The sequence below is a fragment of the Carcharhinus amblyrhynchos genome, chromosome 15 (assembly GCF_965287045.1).
Source record: "Carcharhinus amblyrhynchos chromosome 15, sCarAmb.v2.hapA, whole genome shotgun sequence".
In the NCBI taxonomy this organism is placed as follows: Eukaryota; Metazoa; Chordata; class Chondrichthyes; order Carcharhiniformes; family Carcharhinidae; genus Carcharhinus; species Carcharhinus amblyrhynchos.
Window position 1 is genome coordinate 37,025,815 of NC_137338.1, and position 21,834 is coordinate 37,047,648.

General features: G+C 44.5%; 1 long non-coding RNA gene across 1 annotated transcript; it reads left to right on the top strand.

Moving 5' to 3' along the window:
* Positions 1 to 2,619: 2,619 nt before the first annotated feature.
* LOC145353257 (uncharacterized) lies at positions 2,620 to 21,303 on the top strand. The gene is made up of 3 exons (XR_013888675.1): positions 2,620 to 2,726; positions 2,866 to 2,931; positions 21,216 to 21,303. It is a non-coding gene; the product is annotated as an uncharacterized LOC145353257 (long non-coding RNA).
* Positions 21,304 to 21,834: the final 531 nt, after the last annotated feature.

Sequence of the window (21,834 nt, forward strand, 5' to 3'; positions counted from 1 at the left end):
GCGCCTGAATACCTGCAGCTCCAATCAGCGCCTCCAACTGCGCATGCGCAGAAGAGAAATGATAGATTGCTGCTCTCCTGCCACATCCCTCCCGGGCCAGATAATGCCAGATAATGCCCCTGGCCCCCACAGACATTGCCCTACCCCCACAACACTATTAACCCCGTTATTCCCCCAACCCCTCCAACCACCCAGACCAATCACAGCTCCCTCCTCCTGTCCCCCCACCAATCTCAGGCAGAGTGGCAGCAGACCCCCCTTCTCCCTCACTGACCTCAGAAAGAGTGGCAGTGGACCCTCTTTCTGTCCCGCACTGATCTCAGGCAGAATGGCAGCAGGCCCCCTCCCCTTTCCCCTCACTGACCTCAGTGGACTCACCTTCCTCCCCACACTGATCTCAGGTAGAGTGGCAATGGAACCCCTCTTGCTCACCCCCCTGCCCCCCCCCCACTAATCCCAGGCAGAGAGGCAGGGGACCGCCCCTTCCTCCCCTCTCCCTACCCCACCAAGCTCAAGCAGAGAGCTGTCAGATGCTCGGCACTTACCTCCTCACTAACTGGAGTGCCCGAATCAGACTTTTGTGGAGCATGTCTGTATCGTGCCGATTTTGGATGCACGAACGCTGTGGTAAAGGGGGAAATGGCGGTAAGGTTGAGCGTGCAGCCCATTAAGTCAATTTAAATGCATGCAAATGCTTTCAAATGGCCGTTGCACCCGTTTCGGGCATGGTCCTGATTGCAGCCATTTTTGGGCCTTGGTAGAGAGGGAACCAGAGCAGGGTTGGGAGTGGATCGCGCTACTCACCTCATGCCCGACTTTACCATGCTTTCACACCCAAAAACAGGAGCAATGTGATGATAAAATCAGGCCCATTATGTTCTATTCCATGTAGGTCAGCTGTATCGAGTCCATTATATCTGTCATCCATGTTTTCCTTCCAATAATTGCCCTGTCTACCTCCTGTCTGCTCTCCTTCTTTAAGATGTTCCTGAAAACCACCTGTCTGACCAAGGTTTTGGTCTAATGTTCTAATGTCTCCCCCTCTGAATCAGTGTAAATGTTTGAATGATTATGTTCCTGTAAAGTGCCTTAAAACATTGTATTGTATTAGAGGTGCTATATAAATGCAATTTGTTGACAAATATAAATATATTACCAGCCTAAGACTTTTCATGGATGATGTGGCATTAACACTTTCTAAAGTACTTTTGCTAATTAGCAGCCACTTTTCAAAAGTAATCCAAACATATAAAAAAAGCTCTTCCTTCCTTCCATCAGTGCTAGGAGGAATGTCATTTCCTTCTGGCAGTTCTGATTATTCAACCAGCTTAGAATAGTGTATTTTATTCTGATATCTCTCATTCTGCAGGACCGTGGTTTTATTAACTACCATTCTAATACTGCACTCACTGGGTTAACATGAAATCCTCTCTGTCGGATATTCTCTTACCAGGAAACAGTATAGCTCTACCTTGTTTAATCTGCACCATAAATATGGGGTTTTCCAAGTAAGCAATCATTCTTTAAAAAAATATATAATCATAGAATTCCTACAGTGCAGAAGAAAACCACTTAACCCATCAAGTCTGCATCGACTCTCTGAAACCATGTCTTATCTAGACCCACCCCTCAATTCCCGTAGCCCCATACATTTACCATGGCAACTCAACCTAACCTACACAGCTTTGGACACTAAGGGGCAATTTAGCATGGCTAATCCTACCCTGCACATCTTTAGACTGTGGGAGGAAACCCGCGCAGAGAAAATGAGCAAACTGCGCGCAGTCACCCAGTTGAACCCGGGTCCCTGGCGCTGTGACTCAGCAATGCTAACTGACCAATGTGCCACCCATATTGCTAACCATATGTATCCCATATAAATGGTTTCCAGTGTTCTTTAGAGCTCGAGAACTCCTTTGCACTGTGCTTCAGTTTGAGGTTCCAGTCAGGTTATGAAATTGTGCACACCAGAAGCAATTATTCAACATTTTTAATGCTTTTAATCAGACTTTTTTTTCAGCCTAACTCCCTCCCACCAGATTGTTACCACAAGTAAAATATTCATGCTTCAACTGCACCACCCAAACTACTTAGTGTAAGTACCCTTGTAAAAATGTTGGAAATGCTTGCCTTACAGACAAGTGGAAGCAATATAGAGATTAACTGAAATATCTGCAGCACAAGGCTGAGGTTTTTTCCCTTTAGAAAATTAGATTAGAAATTATTACATGCAATTTAGCTACTATTTAGCACAAATAAAATGTGAATCTTCTGAAAGTGGTTAAAATGTGTGACAAAGGATGTGTTTAGATTTGCCTATCGATAGGTTATGATTACAGCTTATGTAGTTGCTCTAGGAGAGGATACGGCAGCTTGAAGTACCTTGATCTTTGTGCAAAACACACAAGCAGGTGGGCTGGCTGTAGGGTGAATGTGGTCAGGTGACAGTATTTGTGAGGCAGGTTGCTAGTGTGGGTGGATTATGCTATGCTAGTGTGTAGGCAGCAGCAATTTACTCTTCCATGTGACAAGGGGGTGGGAGTTACTCTATAGGTTAGCTGTGCCTACCAGCAGGTGGTCAGTATCAGGCACTGCGATGAGGGAGCTAAGACATTCGGAAGCTTCCAGAGGTTTAGGGAGTGCTTCAGGGTGTAGAGTCATCGAACTTGCTCATTTGCTGCAGCGCTGATAAGTCACTATACACTAACAGGCACACTGATGTGCAGGTAAGACTGTTATTTATAGAGCTGAATGAAAATCTCTGTGCACGCGTTGTTACCCAGCGTGGTGTAACTGGAAATAATCTTAATGATTAGTATCTTATTAGCATTCTCTATATTAATTTGATCTGTTCTAATCATCCAGCCCCAGGAAGCATGTGTAACCCTAGCTCTGGATCTGATGGGACTCAGCTTCAGAGGTTCCAACAAGGTAATTTCAAAAATCATTTCTGTCATTTTCTATAGCCCTGGCTTTTTGTAAATAGAGTAAAGTTCTGATGTGCATCTATAGATGATAATGTAGATTACATTTTAGAAACAAATCGATCATTGTGTTTATTTGAGGCTTGGTTTAAAGAGTACAGAATGGATCTCCCTGTTTCTGATCTACAATATGAGAGATTGTCACATCTGTAAAGTTTTTAAAAATCAGATTTTACACTGCACTGATATTGTTTTATTCTGAACCCCAGTGTAATTGGGAAAGTGTAATTGAAATAACATATTGGACAATTCCAAGGGATTTATTCATGCCTTTGTGAATTTTACTCTGTGGACCATGTTCTCAGCTTGCTGGTTCCTTTGGCACACAGGAACACAGTGCTGCCGTTTTCTATACTCCACCACAACTTCTCACACAGTGGGAAACAGCAAATTCTTGTCACCTTTGACAGTAGTCAGAGTAACAAAGAGAAGAGTATACTTCAATGACTTTACTATGAATGGGGCGTTGGGCACCTGCTGGGCTGATAGGTATGAACTCGATCTCTGGTGGTTTAGCACAGCCTATTAGAACCCATAGAATCCCTACAGTGCAGAAGGAGGCCATTCAGCCCATGGAGTCTGTACCAACTCTCCAAAAGAACATCTTACCCAGCCACCACCTTTGCCCTATTGCTGTAATCCTGTGTGCTGACCACAGCTAATCCACCTAACCTGCACACCTTTGGACCGTGGGAGGAAGCACACACACACACAGGGAAAATGTGCAAGCTCCACATAATCTCCCAAGGCCAGAATTGAACTCAGATACCTGGCGCTGTGGGGCAACAGTGCTAAGCACTATGTCTAAACCCTGTTATCTGATGGTGGAGTGCAGATGCTGTTTCTAAAAGGCTCTTGCTACTGCAGCAATGAATAAAGTGGTATTCTATGAAAAGCTGCACTGGCTGTCAATAAAGATGACATTCCATGCTGGGGACAGATTTTTGGATTTAGCTTTATTTATCCTGAAATTTCCTCCTTTCGTCCTCGAATGATAATTCGTTCTGGGGCATGATTCTGTGGCTTTTTGTCACATTCTGGCCTTTGGAATGAATCATATTTAGGCGGTTCATCTGTGGATATGGCAGCAGATCCTGATCTTGTCCTCACCCAATAGCCACACACAAACGCACTTTCCTAGAAATGTCATTTAATAGCACAGAGTGGGAGCCCCAACTAAATTTGCTCCTCTTCTAACTGGGGCATTGGATCCAATTATATAATCCAATAGGGCCAAACTGTGGTCCTAGCTGCCATTAGTCAACATAGATTAAACCTTGTGGCTCCGTACTTTCAGAACATTTACCCACCTAGACATTAGTGGAGCTTTAAGTTTTATTTTTCTGCAAAATTCAAATGTTTAAAACATCATCAACCTTAGAAAAATTGACGGTGTCTGCTGTTATATCTTGTTCAGAAAAAGCATGATATTAATATTCTTGTTTCAACTTCAATGCAAATGATTTTGAAATGATTAATTCTTCACAATTAATCAGTCCTTTGTTTAATGCGTCATTGTTTTGTTACATAACTGACAAAAATGTTGGTATGTTTATCATTTCCATGATTTCAATTTGCTTCTTTATGTCACTTGAAGAAAGCTTCAAAGCGAGATAGCTCTACTAATTTAAATTTGAATTTAAACATCACTCAGTCCATGTCCACGTTTTGAGTTGATGTTGGGAATTATGGGCTGTCATTAGCCCCGTGTTCCCGGCTTCTGGGAAAACTCTGATCCTGCTCTCCTGAGGATTTAGGTCCACTCAGTGCCGCAATGAGGAAAGCTGTGGTAAGCTCCACAGCCAGGCTAGGCTCACCCGAGTGCCAGAAGGAGCCGGCTGGTGAGAGGCAGTGCAGGAAAGGGAGAGTGGCAGGAGAGTGGGAGGAAGCGGGGCAGCGAGAAATGGCAGTGGAGCCGAAGCGTGACAGTTAGAGCACTTCATGGGGGAGGGAGTGCACGAACAAAGATATAACTGTGGAGGAGGGAATATTGGGAGAAGGTATAACCAAGCAGGTGTGAGAAGAAGGAGGGGGTGCAGCAGTGGGAGGCAGCAGCGAATCTATTTGAAAATATTCAAATTAGAACAATCTGCTGTGAAAAATGACAATTTAAAATTATGTATCCTTGATTTTTAGCTGAGTTTTCTAGACGTTAAATGCCAAACAAGGATTTATTGGGGTGGGTGAACAAGAGGTTAGTCAATGAAGTGTGTGTTAAGGAGGGCCATAGAGAAGGAAGAGGTGGAGAGAGGGAGGAAAGCAGAGGGATCACAGCTGGAAGGAACTCAACTTGGGAGGAATTTCCAGAGACTAAGAAGCTGATGGGATGGCTGAAAAGAGCAAAGGGAGGCAATGGTGCACCACAACAACAACTTGTATTTGTATAGCACCCGTATCATAGTAAATTGTCCCGAGGTACTTCATAGGATAATCACTGAGCCACAAAAGGCGTTATTAGGGCAGTTCATTAAAAGCTTGGTCAAAGAGGTAGATTTTAAGGAGCGCCCTAAGGCAGGAAAATGGGTTCAGATACAGAAAGGTTCAGTAAGAAAATTTCAGAAGCCAAGGCCCTGGCAGCTGAAGCCATGGTTACTAAAGTGGAGCAATTATATGCAGCAATGGCTGAGAAGACAGAATTGGCAGAGTGCAAATATCTCAGGATGGTGTGGATGGAGGAGATTATAGGGGTGCTTCTCCCAGCCCACTGCATGTTTTTCTAGTGCAGCAGGCCGGGAGACTCGAGTGGAGGCTGTTTCGTGAGAGTCTCTGGGCGCCAGATTTCCGGCGTCATCAGCCCCACGCCAGAATTCAGAGCGGAACTGCATGATTTATGTAAATGGACACTTCCATCTACTTTAAATCCCATTATTGGGCCCAGGACTGAAATCTCCGTGCCTGCTAGCATTACCCCCCCCTCCCCCAGCCGGGAGTGGTTCATTCCAGTGGGGTTTATTATATCTCCCCACTTGCCGGGAGCTTGTGGTCTGCTGGAGTGAAGGGGGGACGTTCAAGGCTCCTCTAGAGGACTGGACGCCGGGTGCTCCCTTAGGCATTGCCAATTTGGCAGTGCCAGCTGGGGCCCCCAGCACTGTCTAAGCTTCAAAGTGGCAATGCCATTGGGCAGTGCCAAAGGATTGGTGCCTAATGGGGCAGGGCCTCTGGGGGGGTGGGGGGGCACGATTGGTGAGGGTGAGGGATCCTGCTGCCACTCTGCATTTAGGCTGAGTGACAGAGGGAGGGAGGCCAGCAATCAGTGCTGGTCATGGGAGGGGATGGTGGGTTTCAGCCTGCTTGGGGGGGTTCAGGGCTGCAGGGGAGTTGGTCAGGACTGTGGGGAGAGGGAGTTTTGGGGCTGCCGCTGGGAGGTGGAATCTGGGGATCACGGAGGGGGACATTGAAGTAGGTTGGGGGACGGGAGTGGCGCGAGGCTGGCCTGGGAGTGTTCAGGGGTCCAGCAATTGGGCCGTAGGAGGGCCACATGACCAACGATGGGTGTTGGGGGGGGTGGGGAGGGGTGGTCATGGGACTAGCCAGCAAATGGGAGACTGGCAGTGTGGGGCTACTGTGCATGCGCCAATCTGGGTGCTGACATGTACAGTGGCCCACTCAGCACTATGTTGCTGGCCTCTCCAGCAGCAATGGGCCCCAGCCACTGATTTTCAGCATAATTTATACTGAGGCATTCTGCTGTACACAGATTGTGGCAGGTTCATTCTGAAAAATCCTGCTAAAAAAAAAGCATAGTTTACTCCAGCTTTTACATAAATTCGCCACTTATAGAAATAGGGAGGGCTGAAGCTATGGAGGGAATTGAAAACAAAGATGTGAATTTTATCTGGGTAAACTGGGAGCACTGGGCTGATGGATGGACAGAACTTGGCGAGAGTTGGGGTATGGGGTTTGAATGAGCTTAAGTCTACATTGGGTGGAAGATGGAGATCGATCAAGTAAGCATTGGAATAGTCAAGTCTAGCAGTAATAAAGGGATGGATGAGGGTTTCAGCAGCAGATAAACTGGGGCGGGGTCAGGCGACATTACAGAAGTGGAAATAGGTTGTCTTAGTGATGGTGCAAATATATAGTAGGAACCTTACCTCTGGGTCAAGTACAACACCAAGCTGTGAACAGCCCTGGTTCAGGCTCAGATGGTTGGCAGGGAAGTGCTTGGGAAACAAAGTTTCTGGTGCTGATGAAAGGTGATCGTTCTGGTCTTGCTAATATTTTGTGGGAGGAAATTTATCTGATCCAGTACTGGAGGTCATACAAGCAATGAAATAATCTTAGAAACACTGGCAAGATGAAGGGAGGTGGGTGATGAGGTAAAGCTGGGAGTGATCTGATTTGATGGGGATTCTCAGGCTGGGTGATCAGGTTACAGAGTAAGGTCATGGAGAGACTTAAACACAAGGAAAATAAATTAGAATTTGAAGTGTTAACGAACCTGGAGGCAGTATACATCAGTGAGCATAGCGGTAATGGACAAGTAGGACTTAGTGTATGATAGTACATGGAAATCGAAATGTTTGCTGATCTTAATTTACAGATTATGGAGGACAGCAGGCCAACCAAGCACTGGAATAGTCAAGAGAATGGATGATCAATGGCAGGTGGATTGCAGTGGGATTGAGAAGGACAGTTTTATGAAAGGGAAATTAGACTTTAAGTTTTATTAATTTACAGGATGCTGGGCTCCTTTGGCTGGTCTAGCATTTGTTAACCATCCCCAATTGCTCTTGAGCAGGTGGTGGTGAGCTGCCTTCTTGATCCATTGCAGTCCATATGATGTAGGTACACGCACAGTGCTGTTAGGGAGAGAATTCTAGGATTTTGACCCAGCAACAATGAAGGAACAGCAATATATTTCCAATTCAGGACGGTGAGTGACTTGGAGGGTACCTGTAGGTAGTGGTGTTCTGTGTGTCTTCTGCCCTTGTTCTGGTAGCAGTCATTAGGTTTGGAAGGTGCTTCCAAAAGAGGCTGGGTGAGTTCCTGCAGTGAACCTTGTAGATGGTACACACTGCTGCAAGAATGGCAAGGGTATAGGTTGGAAGTTCAATGTTCCAAGATGCTGAGGTTTGTGGATTAAAATTGATATCGCTGATAATGAATTGCCATTTGGTGCAAGCCTAAGGGAGGAAAGGAAATGGGATATATTGGAGAGAAATTCGCAAAATTGTTTAGGAGACTGCAGAGAATAAAAATTTATTCTTATGAGGGAAAATGGGTGGATAAGGTAAGAGAAGGAACAGGAAGAGTTAGATGTAGCAAGGTGGTGGAGGTGGGAGGAGAGAGTAAGTGAATTGGTAATAAAGGCCATATCTCAGTCAAGCTGGTTTGAGCAGGACAGAAGGTGGAAAGCATAACCAGATAAAAAGGCTTTGGTAAAAGGTAAACGTGGGGAAGGCTCAGTGATAGTTAATCTACAGTGAAGTCCAAGAGGGCAGCAGTGGGAGATGTGATTTGAGAATTGAAGGAAGTTGGTTAGGTTAGGCTTCCTCCAGGCATGCTGGGGGCATGGTGTGGTGTGCTGTCAGGTGTTAGTAGAGGAACTGGTATGCCAGCGGATGAACAAGAACTGAAACCCAAGGACAGAGCAAGGGAGAAAAAGAGGCCACCAGAGGGCAAAGCCATAGGATCAATGCAGGTGAGGGACCTAAGCCAAGGGGAAGCTATAGGCTGGTGGTGAGCACACAAAAAAGCAGCAATAGGAGCATGTCCATTCCCAATTCGACAAAGGATGAGGAAGGAATCCTAAGCGATGAGTGAAGCAGAACAGAGTGAGTGACAGGAAGCAAATGATATCCACAAAACTATGATTCAGGCAGGATGTTAGTCAGTGGTGATAGATTAGAAGTAGCCCAGACTAAAGTGGAAATCTCGGGGAATAAGCAGGACTGGCAATAGAAATGAAGCATAAAAGCTAAAAGCAGGTGGTGGGGGGGGGGGGGGGGGGGGGGTGAAGCTTTTTTAACAGAGACAGGTCTGGTGTGTCAGAAACATTCACAAATCGTTCTCCTGTCTCCTCCATGAAAATTCAGCCGATGGCAGCTGAGGCATACAGTGTAGTTAATTGGAACAGTGCTGACCTGCTAAAATAATTTATATATTTTAGAGTTTATTTAAATGATACCAATTTTGACCATTAAGCATTGCTTATTATTTAAATATTGACAGAGAGGAGGCATGAGCAACTACTGCTGGCAGAGGAGGAATTCTAAAGGTCTGTAGTCACATGCATGGTTACTGTGAAAAGCAGGTCTAGCACTGGCTTTTACAGGTTTTATCTAACAATCAAACATCTGTATGTTTCTCCTACTGCTTACTAGATATTATAGTAAACGTAACATTTAAAAAGGAACTCAGCCCCACCAACTGAAAATTTACGTCATCTCGGAGCCAAGTGAAAAAGTCCAGGTTTCTTCCACAAGTCAACAATGTGTCTAATCCATTGATGTTAACCTCAGAGCAATGCATTCCTTCAGGACAAGCTTTGAATATTTGTACAAGCCAAAATGCTGACCTTACATTCAGCAGATAACTTTTCCATCATCTTTTTCCATCACATTCATCACCTTTCCAGCAATCATGGTCATCCTTTTATTTTAAACTTCTTTATACATCCTAGACTTTACAGGCAAACAATTGGGAGTGGACAGTTGTTTAACACAATGTCCATTCACTTCCAAGGCTTGATTGTAAATCCTGTCTAAACTGAGCAATCAGCAGAACCTTTCCTTGAAACTTGGGATGATGAGTCCTTGATCTGGATTGCAAAGAGTGACTTTTTTTTAAATCTAACCTCCCAGTTAAAGTTAAAGTTTATTAGTCACAAGTATGACTTACATTTACACTGCAATGAAGTTACTGTGAAAATCCCCTAGTCACCACACTCCAGCGCCTCTACAGGTACACCGAGAGAGAACTTAGCATGGCCAATTCACCTAACCTGCACACCTTTGGACTGTGGGAAGAAACCAGAGCACCCAGAGGAAACCCACACAGACACAGGGATAACATGCAAACTCCACACAGTGACCCAAGCTGGGAATCGAACCCAGGTCCCTGGCACTGTGAGGTAGCAGTGCTGACCACTGTGTCACTATGTGGAAACCAAGTAGTGGTATGATTAGAACAACTTCAGCTACTTGTCCAAGGCTAATATTTGCAGGCAGAACCTAATTAGTTCACTGGGACTAATCTGTACCTTTTTATTCAGTGGCCTGAGTGGGAAGTAGCAATGGGTTTTTCACCAGGCCAGTGAGAAAGAGGATTAGAGCTTCAGAGGCTTAAAAGGTATGGGTTTTATTGTTTTTTACTTCCCTTGTGAGGGCCAAAAGGAATAGAATCTAAGTTAATCTCAGAACCAATGATTTAGTTAGACAACAAGTCAAAGCAGAAATATTAAAAATAATCATTCACTTCTGTAATGTGTACATTTGAACACATTACATCTACACTACCTGAATTCCCTTTACAGTTTAATACATTTTTGGGTCTTTTGTTTTCCTGGTGTACAATCTTACGTGCAGATTTTTAATGATATCTCCCTATGTTAACTTGTATCTCATCTGCAGTAAAGCTATAACACTATTGTGTAATTGCATCTTCCCAGCTTTTTAGCCTGTACTGGAACACCAAACAATTCAATTGCTTTGTTTCTCAAATTATCCTAAAATTAACTTTTAAATTATTAATATTAATAAAATCAAAACATTTTTCTCTGTTCCAATCCTATTGTGATACTGAATGGTTGGCTTAAATGGCTTATATTATGGATGTGAATGAAGATTTGATAAGATTCTGCAAGTGGCATATTCCTATTTATTCCCACAGGGAAAATTAGAGCAGGAAATGAGGATGGAGGCTGATTGTAACTGTTTTGGAATCGGGAACATTCTTGTTTTATGGGAAGGAATAATTTGTTGTAGTGGTTGCTTTAAAAGGCTCTGAATCAGGAGGGTAAAAAGCTATCAACAATAAGTATGGTCATAGATTACTATGGAGCAACATGGTGGCACTCCTGCCTCACAGTGCCAGGGGACCCAGGTTCAATTCCAGTCTAGGGTGACTGTCTATGTGGAGTTCACACATTCTCCCTGTGACTGCCAGGTTTCCTCCTGCTCTGGTTTCTTCTTACAGTCCAAAGACATACATGTTAGGTGGATTGGCCATGCTAAATTGACCCTTAGTGTCCCAAGATGTGGTGATTAGGGGAGTAAGTACGTAAGGTTATGGGGATAGGACAGCAGGTGGGGCTGAGTAACGTGCTCTCACTGTCAGAGAGTGCACTGGAAGGATTCTATGATCACTGGATCTCTGCCCACTAGGATGTCTGTGTTGCAATTCTCTCCCCCACCCACCCACCACTTCCCTTATCGCCACCATCATTTTAGTTCCAGAACCCTTAATCGTCATGCCTAATAGAAACTTGTCAGCATTATTTTGAAATGTTTAATTGACCTAATCTCAACAGCTTTTGCGTTTCTGGGTAGAGAAAGTTCCAGAGCTCCCCTATCCTTTATGTGATGAAGTACTTCTTGACATCATACCTGAACTCACTCGCCCTAATTTCAAGGTTCTGTGTCCTTTTTCCAGGCTCCCCCATCAAAGGAAATGGTCTAATCAGTGTCTCACTATTCATTGTTGTCTGTCTTGACAGTGGGGAGTTTTCCCAGAAATTGTCAAAGGTCGATGGTGGGTGGGAAAAGCAGTATTGAGGCTGCCAACGGCAATGGTGGCTTTTCCTTCCATATAGTACGGCAATTAGTGGCAAACCTTTTCACCCACGGATTCCAGCCCATATTGCTGGCAGGTGGCCTCTGATTCACCTGCCCTATCATCACTTCAGCGCTGCAATCATTGGGTGCCAGTTAAAGGCCATCCCAACATGCACCTGCCACGCTTGGGTCCCCTGAGAAGTAATGGCTGCCAAGAAATCCACCCCCAAGATGACTCCCTAGAGAGAGTCCTGGATGCTGTAGAGGCCAGCAGTAATGTACTGTACGCTCAGGAAGAAAAACAGTCAGCAAGGTCACCAGTCTAAAGCCCTGCAGAAGAGGACAGCCATCCAGCCCAGAAAGAGGGTGAATGATCTGTTCTCTGCCAGAGTAAAATCACTGTTTTTATTACACTCAACTCTCACACTCTCAAACCCATCTTATATCCGCAGGGATCTCTCACTATGAGGATCTGTGCATTATTCCCACTGCAAGTTGTCACCATACTCCTGCAATATAGGAACTATTAGCAACTGTTAGGACAGGAGCTTTATCACAGAGAGTGTGTACTGCCGTCAGTTAGATGGGAGAGCAATGCTCACAGAAGCTGTGTCCTCTCTGGACCTCCTCATCACTCTCCATAATGCTAGTGGCAATGAGCACGTCCTGAACTCATCTGCATTGCCTAGACAGCACCATTTCCTCATGGTCAACAACCTCTCCTTTGAGAACATCCTCCACCTTGTCCCCTTCACCGTTCTTCTCATTGGAGAAAGCATGTTGCCCTGCATTTCCTCCTCAAGCAATTCCTTCCTCTATTGCAGCACCAGGTTGTGCAAGAGCAACCACCGTGATGTGTGGTACCCTTAACTGATTGTATTGCATAACTCCACCAGAGCGGTCCAGGCACTAGGACCTCATCTTCAGCATCCCTATGGTCTGTTCCAATCAGAACCAGTACCCCAGAGCCAAAGGCTGTTCGCTACCGATACCCCCAAGTCGAAGCCCAGTCACCCTCAATCAGAGTTGGAATTCCCCGAGTCAGTCACACAGAGCTGCTCCACGAGAGCTGTGGTCACCTCAGGCTTACCCTGGAGGTGTGCTTACTAGGTGCACATCTTTTGAAGGCAGTTGTGATGCATGCCATTCTGAAATCATGTTGTCATGGATGGAGATTTTGACCATGAGGATATGATTCCGGCCTAAGGGGTCACACATCCCCACCAGGGCAGCATGGAGATTAGCACTGCCTCACAGCGCCAGAGTCCCAGCTTGGGTTATTGTCTGTGTGGAGTTTGCACGTCCTCCTGGTGTCTGCAAGGGTTTCCTCCGGGTACTCCGGTTTCCTCCCATTGTCTAAAGATATGTGGGTTACATTGATTCACTGGGCTAAATTGCCTCTTAGTGTTGGGGGATTAGCAGGGTAAATACGTGGGGTTACGGGGATAAGGCCTGGATGGGGTTGTTATCAGTGCAGACTCGATGGGCCAATTGGCCACATCCTGCACTGAAGGGACTCTGTGATTCTGGTACAGGTGTAAACGTGTTATGATGAGGTTCCCAGCATTGAACGGTGGTCAATGCGGCTCTGCACTGCTGGGGAGAGAGGTCAGCCACAGCAAGTTTTAACGCTGACTTAAAACACATCTTTGGCCCTCTCGCAATGTTTTCTGCTCCCGCCACCTAACCTGGCCAAAGCTAATGGAATGGAAAATCCTGGCCAATATTTGATGACGACCTTGTAAAGATCTAACTGTGGTTCAAGGTCAGAGGAATTGATGTTGTGCTTAAGGTGAGGGTTAGGTTTAGGCTAAGGCTGCCAGAGTCCCCGCCAGGAAACTTGGAAAATTGGCCTTAATTGGGCCTTTTAATTATTCAAATTGTCTGCCAGTCTCCTTTTGGCGGGAAACTTTCCTGGCTGCAGACTTGGTCAGACAGCCGTCCCAGTCCAGCTCCCCATTACTTTCCCAGCTCTTTACTCCATGGCTGTGAAAATTCCGTTCATTAACTGTGTTCCTCTCTCCATTGATCCTACCTGGCTTGCTGAGTATTTCCAGCATTTTCTGTTCTTATTTCAGATTTCTAACGTCAGCAGTATTTTGCTTTTCTCTCAACAACAACCAGTTGCCGTACTGTAGCTGCTCTTCTAGCTCACTGTTAGCCATCTGGCCATTATGTCCGAGGTCAGCCATTATAAAGACTCATTAAACATACAGAGACAATGAGAAAAGGGCTCGAGTAACCCCCCGTAACAAATTCTACTTTATGACACTCTGGCACATTGGTCACTTTACTGACACAGTAAAAAGTCTGACAACACCAGGTTTTAGTCCAACCGATTTATTTGATAATAGACTCACAAGCTTTCGGGTTAGTCCCTTCGTCAGGTGAACGTTCACCTGACGAAGGGACTAACCCGAAAGCTTGTGAGTCTATTATCAAATAAATCGGTTGGACTAAAACCTGGTGTTGTCAGACTTTTTACTGTGTTTACACCAGTCCAATGCCGGCATACCCACATCATCACTTTACTGACACCAGACTTTTATTTTGCTGAACAAAACTAGAAGTTGCTGGAGATGTTCAGGTGATCAGGCACAATCTGTGGAGAGATTAAGAGAGTTAATAATCCAGGTCAATGACCTTTCCTCAGAACTGGGGGAAGTTAGGGATGAACCACAGAAAAAGCACAAGGAAAAGGCCTATGATACGGTGAAGGGCAGGAATGATTCAATGGCAGAAGGAATAATGATGCAGGGATAGATTGTGAGACGAGTATAGAGACAAAACCTTGTTTGATCTGAGGTGCAAATGTTTATACCAGAGGGATATGGAGCATGGAGAACCTGAAAATGTGGAAAGGATGACCAGGGCCTAGGATGTGGCAGAGGAAATGCCGTTAAAGGTAGTTTCTTTATTAGTGTCACAAGTATGCTTACATTAACACTGCAATGAAGTTACTGTGAAAATTTCCTAGCCACCATTTTCCAGCGCCTGTTCGGGTACATTGAAGGAGAATTTAACATGGCCAATGCACATAACCAGCATGTCTTTCAGACTGTGGGAGGAAACCAGAGCTCCCGGAGGAAACCCACGCAGACACAGGGAGAACATACAGACTCCTCACAGACTGTGACCCAAGCTGAGAATCGAATCCGGGTCCTCGATGCTGTGACGCAGCAGTGCTAACCACTCTGCCACCGTGCTGCCCAGGGTAGATCTCAGGGGCACAAATCAGCCATTCATTGGTAACAAATCACCACCCCACAGCTGCCGAACTGCTGGAGACACTGGTGCAGCAATCCTCCATTATCAGCATCGGATGTCCAAGGGTAAACGGGAGTGGTGGTTAAGATTTAAGGCTGTACTCAATTCAAATTCTCAAGTCATCCTGATGAAATTTGAACTCTCATTCTCGAGATTGTTAGACCAGCCCTTTCAAATGATCCTCACATTACCATAGCCTTAAAGAAATGTAGATATTTTCCAGGCAATAACTTAAGTAGGTGGGAAAATTTTGATTTCCAATGAATTACTGTGCCATTTAAGTGTCCCACAAATCCCTGGAAACAGCAATATCTCAAAACTTGCAAAATGTAGTACCTATTTTGTTGTGCCTGGGAAATTTATGCAAATAATTGAGTTAGTCCCTTGCAGAAGAGTATACAAGTTAAATTTCCCTCTATTTTCCCATCAATAAATGCAGTGAGAATGGTTTTGAGAAAAGTTTGATAATATTAATTTGCAAATTAGTGAAAGGTTGTGGCTGAGGAGGTAAACTCCCAGTGGTAATCATTTCCTGCTGCCTGCTCCGATGGTTATTGTCAGGCCCTCCCTTCTCTCAACTGTGGTGATTCATATGAAACCATGATAAGAATTTGAAACCATCATCTACCGTAAGATACAGTGATTCATACTGGGCGAAAAAAACTTCACCACTTGCAGAATCTTTTGTTTTTCCCCTCCACTCAGGTAATAGAATCATTTTGAATTAATAAAACCTTTCAGAACCCATTTTATGCTTGAAAGTTCAATCAAGTTTTTTTAAGTGTTTGTAGAAATTTTCACCTGTCTCTTTGTTCTTATTTTGATTTACATTGAGAAGTAAATACCGCCTTCCTCATGTTTTGATCCATTTCTAATGCCTCTCTTTTCTACTGTTAGTTAGTCACATCAAATCAACATATGAGTCAGGTGAATTAAACAGCACTTAGAGGAGATTTTCTTGCAACACTTCTACTTCCAGTAAATAAATACTTACTAAAAAGACATAGGCTGAAATGGAGGGCTAGATGTTCACTCTCTAGGTGGGTAGCTGGAGTCAGGAGAATTCCCCTGTCTCAGCTCACCAACCCCAGGGGAAATTACCCGGAAAGATGGGATTTTCATTGCCTGAAAGCGGACACAGGCTGCACTCAGACCACTCTACCTAGGAAAGCATTTGGAGGCAGTCACAGAGATTGCTGGACACTGAGGCAGATTGCTTAAAAAGCCTATCTCATTACTGTGGGACTTTGTCCCAGTTATAATGGAAAATGTAAAGTGCTCTAACCCTCATCCCTCCCACTCCCAAGATATGCCTCCCATCCTTACCAATGACCCTTTGTGCCTCCAGTGCCAAGATATCCCTTCCATTCACCCCCATGGTTCCTCATAGTCCCATATGCCAAATTATGGCACTTCCATGCCCATTCATCCACTTTACATTGTGCTTACTACAAGGTTCATTGGTTCTACACAATGTGTAAGAGAAAGCTTTTTTAAAAGGTCACTTATTGATGACTTTCCACTTACTTAAACTCCTTTTTGCTAGAAGCCAATAGAAGTGTAAATCACCTAGGAAACTTTAATTTGCAATAACTTCAAACCTTTATCTTGTGTAAATAAACACTGCAATTGGCAGAAGCAATCAGGGATCCAGAGCTGTCAATCAACAATGTTTTCCTTGGTGTTCAGGTGTTTTAGTACTCCAAGGGATGTCTTGGTTCTGAGCCACTACTGCCAGGTCCTGAGATCTTGGCTCTTTCTTGGGCAGCTGTTCCCACTCTTTCCTGAGGGTGTCCTTTAAGGACCTCTTGGCCCTCTGCAGATTAATCGCATTTCTCCTCCTATCCACCTGCAGCAGTAAGGCCACCAGCACTTCATCCAGCAAAATGGATCCCTCTGTTGGACTTGGTCTTCACTTTGTGGCAATGTTGTTGAATGCAGCTTCCTCTAAGGTATGGCTTGTCTTTTAAGGTGATCAGGTTGGCTGGACCATGTGGGTCTGCAAACAATGTTATTGGATCGTCCCGCTGTGCACAGAGCCCACAGGCAGCAGAATAGGAGCTGTTCAGTTTAACGCTACAGTCGTTCCCCACATTTAACATGCTGGTCACTGCAATCTGAATGCACATGGGCAGGTTGTGAATTATGAGCCCAGTGCCCAAAATATAGGGCCAACAAATTTCTAGCTGTATGATTCTAAGTTGCCCAGAATGGGGAATCAACTTTTCACTGACTGTTTTAACAATGGTTCTCTGATTACCTAATGTTGAAAATTATTTGCTGCTGAGTAACATTGTAAAGTAAGCTACATGCTGTGCCACTTAAGTCTACCTTAGTGGTGCTAATGAATAAAAAAAAACGTGTTCCCAACTGAACAGTTCTATTATTGCCTATCATATCAATCATTGTACTTGTTGTGACAGCCAAACTGGTTTAATATTTGAGGGTTGAATTCTCTTTAGGAGCAGGTAGTTTCCTACTGAAAATCCACTCTTCAGTACACAAGTGTTTGTAGTGATGGTGCTGGGTTTCATTCCCCGTGATTGTTTAGATAAGATTTAAAGAGCTGTTGTCACCGTGAATAAAGTTTGGCAATCTTGTTTTGTTTGAAGACAGGGAAAAGCCAAATAAGCTGTGAACCGGTTTGGTTAGACAATTGTGCGAAAAGTGATGTGATAATGTGGCATGTTAATTTTGCATCATTGTACAATGTGTTTGTTTAAAAAGCAGTGAAATATTCGGTAAATACTCCCACCATGAAGGCTGTGTTATTTTAAAAATTGCATCTTAGATTTCCTATGTACAGAATGCCACCACCATAACCAAATAATAGACTTAAAAATAATTACCTCTGCATCTTTGTGAATTAAAGAAGATATAATTTTTGATCTGGAGGCACTTGAATTGAAATATTAACAGAGAAATATGAACTAATCTCATTTATAATTTCTTATTTTGTACTCTCAGTGTTTAATTTTACTAAGATTTCAACAAAGGAATTTTGTCATCAGGTTCTCAGAGACACCTTCAAGGGAGCTGCAGGAGAGATATTGTGACAATGCAGGCAATAATTAGCAATGTAGCTCCTGTGGCCTGAGGAGTTAAGGAAGTCCACATGTATGGGATGTTTAGGTGGAATTGTTTTGTGGATCAGGAAATCCACAAGGAAGTAGAGGAAATTTTGTTACAAGCATTCTGGAGTAGCTTGCACTATAATGTCGGTAGCCTTGGTTACATAGAAGCAATCTCTATGCAAATACTTCCATCATGACATTAATCACTTTACTCCTCTCATCGTTCCATTTCATACCTACCTGTTCCACCTCCCTGGTAAATAACAAAGAGAAATAATTATTTAATATCTCTATCTCTTTAACAAACCTGTGATATTGTCCTGTCGATCCCGTAATGACCCTTTTCCCAGCACAACCTTCCTCTTTTTATTGATGTGCCTGTAAAATATTTTTCTCTTTTGTATTCCTCACTAATTTACTTTAATTGGTCCTTTTTATCTTCCTAATTGTTCATATTTTATATGCAAAAACACCATTATATTTTAAAAGTGCCTCATTTATTTCCTATTTTCTTGTTAGTGCAGATGCATTGCATATTTCAGCATTTCGTTGTGTAACACTTCTGCCTTAAGCATGAAAGAAAAGCTGCAACAGTTCCTTAGTATTAGTTATTATTAATTGTGAATATTAAAATTAGAAAAATGAATGATGACGAGAAGTTTGGCCAAAGAGGTAGGCTTTACAGAGTTCCTTTAAAGAGGGGAGAGAGGTAGGGAGGCAGAGTGTCTTAGGGACAAGATTTCCTGAGAACTTGCATCCGAAGGTATGCTCTCAATAGTGGAACAGCGAAAATTAATGGTGTTAATGAGACAATGAGATTGGTGTCTCAGAAAAAATCCACAGGACACACCAAGGCTGCTTTGCAGACACCCACACACAACCAGCTCTTCTGCCTGGATGTTCATGCACACTGTAATCAACCTCTCTCCTGGTTTTTGTCTATTTGCCAGTGAATTGCTGGTGGAGGGCATGGATGACAAATTTACTGGAGTTCTATGAGGATGTGTCTAGGGCGGTGGATAGAGGAGAGCCGGTGGATGTGGTCTTTCTGGATTTTCAGAAGGCGTTTGATAAGGTACCTCACAAGAGGTTACTGCAGAAGGTCAGAGGACATGGAGTTGGGGGTAGGGTGTTAGCGTGGATAGAGGATTGGTTGTCAAATAGGAGGCAGAGAGTGGGGGTCAATGGGTGCTATTCGGATTGGCGGTTGGTGACTAGTGGGGTGCCCCAGGGGTCGGTGCTGGGGCCTCAGCTATTTACCATTTATATAGATGATCTGGAGGAGGGAACCGAGTGTAGGGTGTCGAAATTTGCTGATGACACCAAGATTGGGGGAAAGGCAAATTGTGCGGAGGGTGTGGAGAGTCTGCAGAAGGATCTAGATAGGCTGGGCGAATGGGCCAGGAAATGGCAAATGGAATTTAATGTTGGCAAGTGTGAGGTGGTCCACTTTGGTAGGAAGAATGGTAGGAAGGACTATTACTTACGTGGCGAAAAACTGCAGCAGGCGACGGTGCAGAGGGACCTCGGGGTCCTTGTGCATGAGTCGCAAAAACCCAGCCTGCAGGTGCAGCAGGTGGTCAGGAAGGCGAATGGGATGCTGGCCTTCATAGCGAGGGGGATTGAATATAAAAGTAGGGAGGTCTTGCTGCAGCTGTATAGGGCATTGGTGAGGCCGCAGCTGGAGTACTGTGTGCAGTTTTGGACGCCGCACCTGCGCAAGGATATTTTGGCCTTGGAGGGAGTGCAGAGGAGGTTTACTAGGCTGATACCGGAGTTGAGGGGGTTGAGCTATGAGGAGAGGCTGAATACACTAGGCTTGTACTCGTTAGAGTTTAGAAGAATGAGGGGAGATCTCATTGAGACGTATAAGATGATGAATGGGATGGATAGGATAGAGGTGGAAAGACTCTTCCCGCTCAAAAAAGACAGTAGGACTAGGGGGCACAGCCTCAAGATAAAGGGGGGGCGGTTCAGAACGGAGTTGAGGAGGAACTTCTTCACTCAAAGGGTGGTGAATCTCTGGAATTCTCTGCCCGTTGAAGTGGTGGAGGCTGCCTCGCTAAATATTTTTAAGAAGCGGGTTGATGGGTTTTTGATAAGAGAGGGGATTAAGGGTTATGGGGAGAGGGCGGGAAAGTGGAACTGAGCCACGACAGATCAGCCATGATCTTATTGAATGGCGGGGCAGGCTCGAAGGGCCAGATGGCCTACTCCTGCTCCTATTTCTTATGTTCTTATGTTCTTATGTTTGTGGATGCGGTGCCAATCAAGCGGCCTGCTTTGTCCTGGAATGGTGTCAAGCTTCTTGAGTGTTGTTGGAGTTGCACCCATCCAGTCAAGTGGAGAGTATTCCATCACACTCCTGACTTGTGCCTTGTAGATTGTGGATAGGCTTTGGAGAGTCAGGCAGTGAGTTACTTGCTGCAGTACTCCTAGCCTCTGGCCTGGACTTGTAGCCACCGTGTTTATGTGGCAAGTCCATAGGGTCATAAAGATTTACAGCAAGATTGACCCAACTTGTCCATGTCGCCCAGTTTTTACCACTGAGCTTGTCCCAATTGCCCACGTTTGGCCCATATCCCATCTTACCCATGTAACTGTCTAAATGCTTTTTAAAAGACAATATTGTACCCAGTCAAGTTCCTAGTCAATGGTAATTCCAGTGGGGGATTCAGTGTTGCAAATTCATGGTAAGGGGTAGTCTGTACAGTAGCAGAACAGCTACCACTCACCTCCCTGTCTCACCCGCATGACCTTCCTATTTTTCACAAACTTTGGACACATCAGCCAGTCACTGGGTTACCCTTGCCTGCCTCTGCCTGCACCAACTCAGATCTAACATTCGCTGTAAGTGTTTTCTGACATTAATGAGTGCTTTGGATTCACCATCCACCCCTTACACTTTGATGACACTGATCCAGTGACCCCAGCACTGTCTCAAGGAGCTTCCGGACTGGTAGTGTCCTTTCCACAGTCACTAGCGATGCCCCAGAGGAGGGGGAACTTGCCACCCCCCAAAAAAAAACCCTTGAGGCAGAGAGCTACAATTTGGAAACCATTGGGTTAATGTTTCAGATGGATTCTAGTGGTAGCTTCCACGGAAAGTATGAAATGCTAACTCACTTCTTTAGCATTTTAACCCTTTGTGTTTATTATTTTCTTTTTGTCAGAAGTGTTCTATACAACTTCCACATTAGCAATGAACAGGAAAACAATAAGAAAAAGACTGGAGAAGGGTCAAGGTGAAGATGAAGCTGGGGATGGCTACCACTGGATTGCTCTGCAGATCACTGGTATTGATGCAAAAAGTGCTTGCAGCTATTCAATTCATATGGGATTCCCCAAGTCAAAAACTGTCTTTTATCAGCAAACGTGGGACTGTATCAGTGAGAAAATGAGACATGATCAAAAAGAAGTTTCAAAACAGACAGAATGAAACTGAGATTAGGTCAGTCTGCCGCTGAATAATATCAGGCTTTCACATTTACACCGTTGGACTTTCCTAGCAGAAATTCCAGAGCAAAGTAGCACACTGTTTGGTTTCTGATATCATTTCAGTCTACACGGCAAACTGCACAGGGGACAGTCCCTGTGAACAGTGGGGATTTCAGGGATTATACTGGAGGGCGTTGTGTGATACCGATGTGAGTGGGGGAAACAACACGTGCTTCTCTCTAACGGAAGAGTATGATACAGGAGGCATTTCCTACACAACAGTGGAGAAATATTTGTGTGTGGGAGCCTCTGACCAGCAGATAAAGGTACGGGAAGTGCTGATCTGACGAACTG